Source organism: Ailuropoda melanoleuca, chromosome 15, assembly GCF_002007445.2.
Source record: "Ailuropoda melanoleuca isolate Jingjing chromosome 15, ASM200744v2, whole genome shotgun sequence".
NCBI lineage: Eukaryota > Metazoa > Chordata > Mammalia > Carnivora > Ursidae > Ailuropoda > Ailuropoda melanoleuca.
The window spans coordinates 13,418,108-13,425,558 of record NC_048232.1 but is presented as its reverse complement, the minus strand read 5'-3'; the positions used below and the strand labels follow the sequence as shown (position 1 = coordinate 13,425,558).

The 7,451-nt window shown below is 39.5% G+C and overlaps 1 pseudogene; it reads right to left on the bottom strand.

Moving 5' to 3' along the window:
* Window positions 1-1,402: 1,402 nt before the first annotated feature.
* On the bottom strand, window positions 1,403-1,759 carry LOC100468791 (annotated as a pseudogene).
* Between the last annotated feature and the right edge of the window lie 5,692 nt (window positions 1,760-7,451).

Genomic DNA, 7,451 nt, shown 5'->3' with positions numbered 1-7,451 from the left:
ACAATGTCTACCTAATTGGGCAATTCCAGTAAATGGAAAAATACAAGTAAAATATGTAACGGAGTGCCCAGCTCAGGGTAGACACCTCAATAGATAGAAGTTGAATCTGAATGGCATTTTTCTTCTCAAGAGTTCATTTACTGTCACAATGTTCTACACCAAGGTATGATGAGCACTGGCCCATTTTATTGATGAGGAAGTAAGGCAAAGGAGACATTTAGTGACTTGCCCACCAATGCCAGGAAATGAATTCAGGTCACTTGAGTTCTGGATTGGATATAAACTTTTAAGCTGAAAAATTCAGGGGTGAGAGAGTTTGATGATTTGGAAACTAGGACTTTAAAGTGATTTTTGGGAAGTAGGCACATCCATATGACATGCTTTTGGATTTTAAAGACATTGCAAGAAATAGTCAAATGGAAATGACCTGAAGCGATTGGAATTTGGTAAGTGATGACCATAATGTGCTCTAGAAGGGCATCTGTGATCAGTAGTGGACTACCTTTTCTGTGTGGGGTGACTCGATATTTCTGGAGCATTCTCTGGAGCATCCTGTAATTCTACATACCTCCATGATGCTATCACTTCATGTGAAATACAGAAGAATTTAGGTCAACTGTCTTGTCCAACAACAAAAAACATGATGAGTATGTTCCTGGATCTTTTTATTGCAGCCTTGTATACCAGTTGTCTGGAAATTCCTGAGAAGTGTACTCATCAGCATGTCTCTGGAATGCCTTTTAAAACTCTTGAAATTTCACAATCTCAGATGAAGAAATTTTGAATTGTGCTTTATTTGGACTAGTTTGACTATTAATAATTTTCCTGTCTTCCTTTTTCTATTAGACAAAAAAGATAATATACTATAATGTGGTACTTTATTGTTCTTTTTTGCAGAATTGCTTCTCACTTGTTTCAATTGTTAGAAAATATAAAGTTGATTTTCTTTTCCTGTCTTCATAGTAGTATCAATTATTTTCATCTAACCTATGCTTATCAGAACACACTCCAATTTATGTAACTCTCTTCTGGGGGTGGGGGAAGTAGGTAATATAATGCTTGGGAAAATCAATGATTATCTATGAATGTGCTTTGGTTAAAAACCTACTTGTGCCTTAATTTTAAACTTAGACCTTCATGAATAAGTACTATATTTAAAAAGACAAAAGGACACTTAAGTGCTTTTACTAATCATTTTAGTTAACTTGAATAGATTTCCGCCCCCTTGTCCCAGCTGTAAGGATGAAGATGAATTGAAAATTTAATAGTTTTAAAGTGACTATCGTGTGTGGTTTAAGTGGAAGGGTAATTGTGGGAGTGGCGTTTTATAAGCTTGTCAATCCTAAGATCTTGAGTCTTTTTTTTTTTAACAACTGATAATCAATTTATTAAAAATGTTGATTTAAGCATCTGCAGTGTTGACTTCAACCTCAACTCCTTGCTCAATACTGATGGAAGTAATCAGCTTAACAATCTCAGAAGGATGGTGCCAATCAATGAGATGCCTATGAATCCTCATCTGAAAATGATCCCAAATCTTAGAACCTTCACCACAAGGAGTTTTTCTTGTAGTGATTCTGAATCTTGGTAGGCATCCAAACTGGTCCTTTTACTTTGAGATTCTTTTCCTTGTGCCTCTGATCAAGTCAGCACATACCTTCTCCAAAGATTTTATGTTGCAGCTGGTAAGAGTAATTCTAATTCGGTGAACTGCCACCTCTGGTTCCAGGGGTGTCTTCCTGGTGTTTTTAAAAGCCATGGCTGCGGCGTGGCTTTCTGACTGACTTGGGCGAGAGGGAACAGCGGTGAGTCAGGAGCAGGAGCTGGCGTCCGAGGTTCCACTGAAGCTGCAACGGCGTCTTCCTCAAAGAGGGCAGATCTTGAGTCTTTGATGACCACGTCACTTCCTAGGAAATGGAAGCAAGCAGGAAGGACTCCTAGGATACCCTTTCTCTTAGCTTGACTGGCCTCACTGAACAAAATCTAAAGCCTCACAAAAACAACCACACACAAGCTTATTTTCCGTTTATGCACAGAAATCCTACCTTGTATTTCTAGCAATTCCCTAGTGTCTTGGGGGTCAGTTTTTCAAGGGAAATGTCCAAGGCTTTGAATGCTTATCTGGGGCCAACCTCTGCTTCTACTGTACTTAATGTTCCCCCTGGACTGTTGGCAGGGTGGTGGTGCTGTAGATACCTCTGACCCAGCCCCATCTTGCTTTGGGACGCTTACATGCTTTCATTAACGGCCTTCCCACATCCTTCTTCTAATTACAGAATAATGACATGTACGCAGAAACTCTGCCATCCCCAATGAGTACCTCAAGGGAGAATGGTTCTTTAGCAACAAACACAGAGGACAAAATGGTTTCCTCTGATTCCGTTTTTGCTGATTATCAATGTGCCTCAATAATTTCACATGTGCGGGCATTCTGGAAAATGCTTATAGCTGTAGGATAAGGGTAGAAATTGCAATGCCCATTCCTAAGTAGAATGACAAAGAGGCCTCCTAAATCAAAATAAAATAGAGTTCTAGAAGCAAGTAGACTATTAGAAAGAAAAAGATGAGGACATCCTTGAAGATTTGCCAGTTGCACTGCTAGGCAGTGGGCATATGAGAAATTTAGGCTCCACTAAAGAATCTTATTGATTTGTCCATTGGCACCAACCTTGCCTTGAACTTATCATTACTTTTGAATATTTGTATGACCCAAGTCTGAGGATTTTTTTCCCCCTCTATGACACGCAATAGTTCACATGCTGACTTTAAGCATATGATTTGGTAGTAAAACTGTAAAATGAAAATAAATGTTTTAGAGGATATTAGGTAGTAACTTAAATATTTTCTGATGGGGAATTCGTTTAAAAATGATGGACTAGCAATATAAGGCAATCCTGTGCGGTAATTTAAAAAGATTGAGGTAGATTTAGCTTACTGATCTGGAAAGATTGCTAAGTTTTATTTTTAAGTAAAAAAAGCAAGTTGTATCTGTACAGTATGATCCTATTTTTAAAAACAGCAACAAAGCTCCTATTTATGTACATAAATAGAGAATATTGTCTCAGATAATGACTTTTTCTCCCTTCCCCCATCTCTCTGTGTCTGTCTCTCAGTATGTCTTGGTCTGTCTCTCCATGTATATATGTATTATTTGATTACTTTGCTAACCTAAAAGTTGATATTGAGTTTTATCATATACTTTTTGGGCCAACTTTCACTTTGAAATAAATTTAAACCTATAGGAAAATTTCAATTTCAAGAACAGAACACAGAAGTCCTATATGCCCTTCCCCAGATTCACCAATTGTTGATATTCCACCATATTTTTCCATCTCTCTCTGTATACACATATTTTTTCTCAACCATTTGACATTATGTTGCAAATGGTGCAATGTTCCTTTACCTCCAAATGCTTCAGCTTGCATTTCCTTAAAACAAGAACATTCCCTACATAGCCATAGGATACCCATCAAAATCAGGAAACTGACACAGATATTGCACTATCTTCTACTCCGCAGATCCCTGCTCAAATTTCCCTGATTGTCCCGGTGTTTATACTTCCAGAATCGCACACTGCATGTAGTTAGCATGTCTCTTTAGTTGTCTTCAATCTCAAACAAGATATTTAGTCTTTATCTTTCATGACCTTGACATCTTTGAAGTGTCCAAGTCAGTTACTTTGAAGAATGTCCCTCAATTTGGAGTTGTCTCATGTTTTGTCATAATTAGACTCAAGTGTATCTTGAGAATATCACAGACATGACCACATGTTCTTCTCAGTGCATATTATCAGCAGGTACATGATATTGATGCAACCTATTACTGGTGATGTTGACTTTTATTATTTGGTTAAAATGCTGTCTGTCAGGTTTCTCCACAGTACAGTTAATTAATGAGTACTTTGTGATGGGTTATTAGTAAGTATTGATAAGTATTCATTAAGATGTTAATACATATTTTCTGGGGAGATACCTCAAGACTGTATTAATACCTGGTTCCTTATTAAACATTTACCCATTATTTGTGGCATCCACAGATGCTATTCGTGACCCAATTATTATTAACATGGTGGATAAGTGATCACATAATGCTACCATTTTTTCTACACATATTTGTTGGCATAGGGTAGAGCTTCCTCTTCTTATTTATTTATATCAGTCTGGATCCATGAATTCCTGATTTATTGAATGAGTTATAATCCATTACTAGCATTATTTACTATGATGCTCAAGCTGGCCCAGATTTAGCCAGTGAGAGCCTTTTCAAGCTCCTGTGACTTTTGACAGTTACCATGATTCTTGGAGAACTTCCTTATTTCTGCCATAAGAGATTTCAGGCTGATCTGATACTTTGCCTGCCCTTGCCCTGGAGTCAGCTGTGTCTGCAAGGAGCCCTAGTTCCTTTTAGTTGAGACTGTTATTTAGAAATCAGGGTTTAGGCCTTAAAAGTGCTCAGTGCTACCAGAGTGTCATCGATTCTGGGTCCTCTCAGTGCGTAGAGCTCTACACACACATGCACACATATACATATGCTATCTACCTCGGTAGACATATCTCTATATTTTAGATACCCTGTGTTCATGTCAATGCCCCTGATTACAATCCAATATCACATGAGTCTTGCCTTTTCCATGTTTGTGCCTCCCTTCTTCAACAGTGAGAAGACTGGCTTCCATTATCTTTAATGTATGTGATTAATTCTTTCACACATGACCAATCTCCCATTCATGCTGTCTTATCTCTAGTGCTTCGGACTCACATTGGCCAGTGCAGTTCAAGAGCAAAGAGATTCCCCCCAGCTCTGGTGGTATGCCAGCTGAGAGTTCCACATCTATATTGTTTTGAGTGAATCTTGACTATTTTTTTGAGGGGCTATAATCTAGTGACTAAGTGTGAGTTCTCTATAGTCAGAATGTCAGGTCTACATAGTAGCTATGTCATTTGCTAGCTGTGTGATCTTGGGCAAACTCATTAACCTCTTCTAGTCTCTAAGATTCCTCTCTTCAAAGGGAGGCCATAAACAGGAGAAAGTAAGCCACCTTGCTACTTCTTGCTCATTGGGTATAGATCCTGGGTCTCAGAATAAAGGATGCTGCCTTCCCTGGTCAAGTAGCCAGTGATGGAAGAATGAGCAGCAACCTTCAGCAGGCCACAATGGGTGGGGTGGAGAGTGTGAGAGGGCTTTAGAGGAGTGGGTGGCTGTATCAGCCATCAAAAAAGGGCCTTGCCTATAACATCAGCTCACTTGGGATCAATACAACCCAGTGAAGAATGATGAAGTTCAGGCCTCCCTCAGTTTATTTGCAAACTAAAGATGGTGATATGGGTTAACCTACTTTAGAGTATTGTTGTGTAAGGGTCAGCTGAGCTAATGTTCTCCAGTGCATAAAGTGGGAGATACTTAGAGAACATTTCCTACCCCCTCCCCCTTCTAAAAATAGTACATATTCACTGTAGAAAATTTAGAAAACTCATCTAAGCAAAAATAAAGTAATTGCTATCACCGATAATCTCATCAGGCAAAGATAACAACTGTTTACATTTGGGATGGGTCCCAAGTCTTATTTCTAAGCACATCAGGTATAAGTCACTAACATGGAATTTCCCTCCCCTCCCTTCCCCTCCCCTCCCCTCCCGTTCCCTCCCCTTCTCTTCTCTCTTCTCTTCTCTTCTCTCCTCTTCTCTCTCTTCTCTCTGTGTGAGGTAAGGAACATATTCACTCCAGGTACCACTCCTAACTCTCCTGAGCCTCTTGCTGGCTGGACCCAGCAGTACAGTACTCCCTCCATAAGGCAGAGGGCAAGCAGGCCAGGGTCCATGTGTGCACCCTGTGGAAGATGCACCATGCACTCCTCCTAGTGGACACTTCTGTCTGTGGCAGCATCCTCAGATGAAGTTCTTCCTTCCCAGGTGCAGAAGGCCAAGGAACAGGTTCCCTCACTCTTTGATCATAATGACTTGTCTACTGCGGAAGCTGGCTGCAGTCCAGATTCTGGGGGAAACAGCAGGGCGAGCATTTTCTATTCAAGTGCCACTCCCTTGCTGGCTCTCTGGGCTGAGGTGTTTGGGAGAGCAAATGTGGCTCTAGAATAGATTCAGAGGATGTGGGGGATCATCTTGCCAGGAGATAGTCACACACTGACTCATAACCTTCCCACCCCTCCTGTCCTTCCTTTGATGTTTTTGTCAGCTTATCTGGCTGATCCACTGACCATATGCTTGGCCATTTCATAAACATTTCCTCAAACATTACATAACACTATGTTTGTGCCTAGGGATAAACGGGAGGAAGAAGAATATGTAAAAGTTAGCTTTTTTTTTCCCCTCAGATTTTTTACCACATAACCAATGAAAGGATACTAGTCCAGTTCAAGTTGGCTCTGCGGAACTTTCGAGTACTTCCTCTAATGACTCACTGATCTTCCCATCAGTTATGTTCACCAACACTCACCAGTCTGGGGTGCAGTTCTGGCACTGCCATCTTAATATTTTCTGTAGTACACACACTAATATGTGCTACGTATTCTACCCAAACTTTGTTCCTCACTTCCGATCAGTGGTTTGGAATTTCACCCTTAGAGATTTGAGACCTTTGTGTCTGGAAGACTTTTTTCACCAAAAAGAGTCTCATTAAAACATAAATAACCCCTGAGCTGTTTCAGTGAATGCACTGCTGTGTGTTAGTTGATACAAGCTCTGTAAGGGAAGGGGGGAGAGAGGAACATACCAAGGGAGATGGTAAAAAGGGACCTAGGAGGTCCTAAAGCCAAGTATCATGTCAGCACGTTTGAGGAGTTTGCTTGTTTCATCATTTAGCGAGCATCTGGATATAGCTCATTTCTTTACCTTTTTTTTTTCTTTTTTGATTCTTAGAGGAATGGGCTCAATCATGATACTTCGTTTCAACAGTATTCACTGTATCTGTTGAAGAAATAGTTCTGGGAGGAATGGCACATTTTGGGAATCTCAGGACAGCTGATAGTAATTTCTGAGGAAATGGATAGGACTCTGATTCAGGGAACGAATGTGAAAAAGGCTCTCATGGTTCTTTGGCTTTTATGTGCTGTGTAAGCAGAGACATGCCTTCATACCCTCACAAGAGCCAGCTCCCAGAGCCATGGCAAATCTTGAGAAGATAATAGCAGGAAATATTCCTGATAGAATGAAATTATGTGAAACCATCTACAGAAGGACTGAATTCAAGAAATTGTATGTTTGATACTTTTGGATGACAAGCAAAATTATTTCTTATTAAGGGGTTACAAATGGAACCAAAACAATTAGTATGGAACTGAAAAAGAAGACAGATATTATTCATAAAAAATCATTCATATTAAGTAGCTAATAATTCTATTTTGCTGAATGAAGATATAAATATATGCTGATAGTATCTATTGTATATGTTAATCTAGACTGATGATACACACTGTATTTTAAAATATTCAATAATTG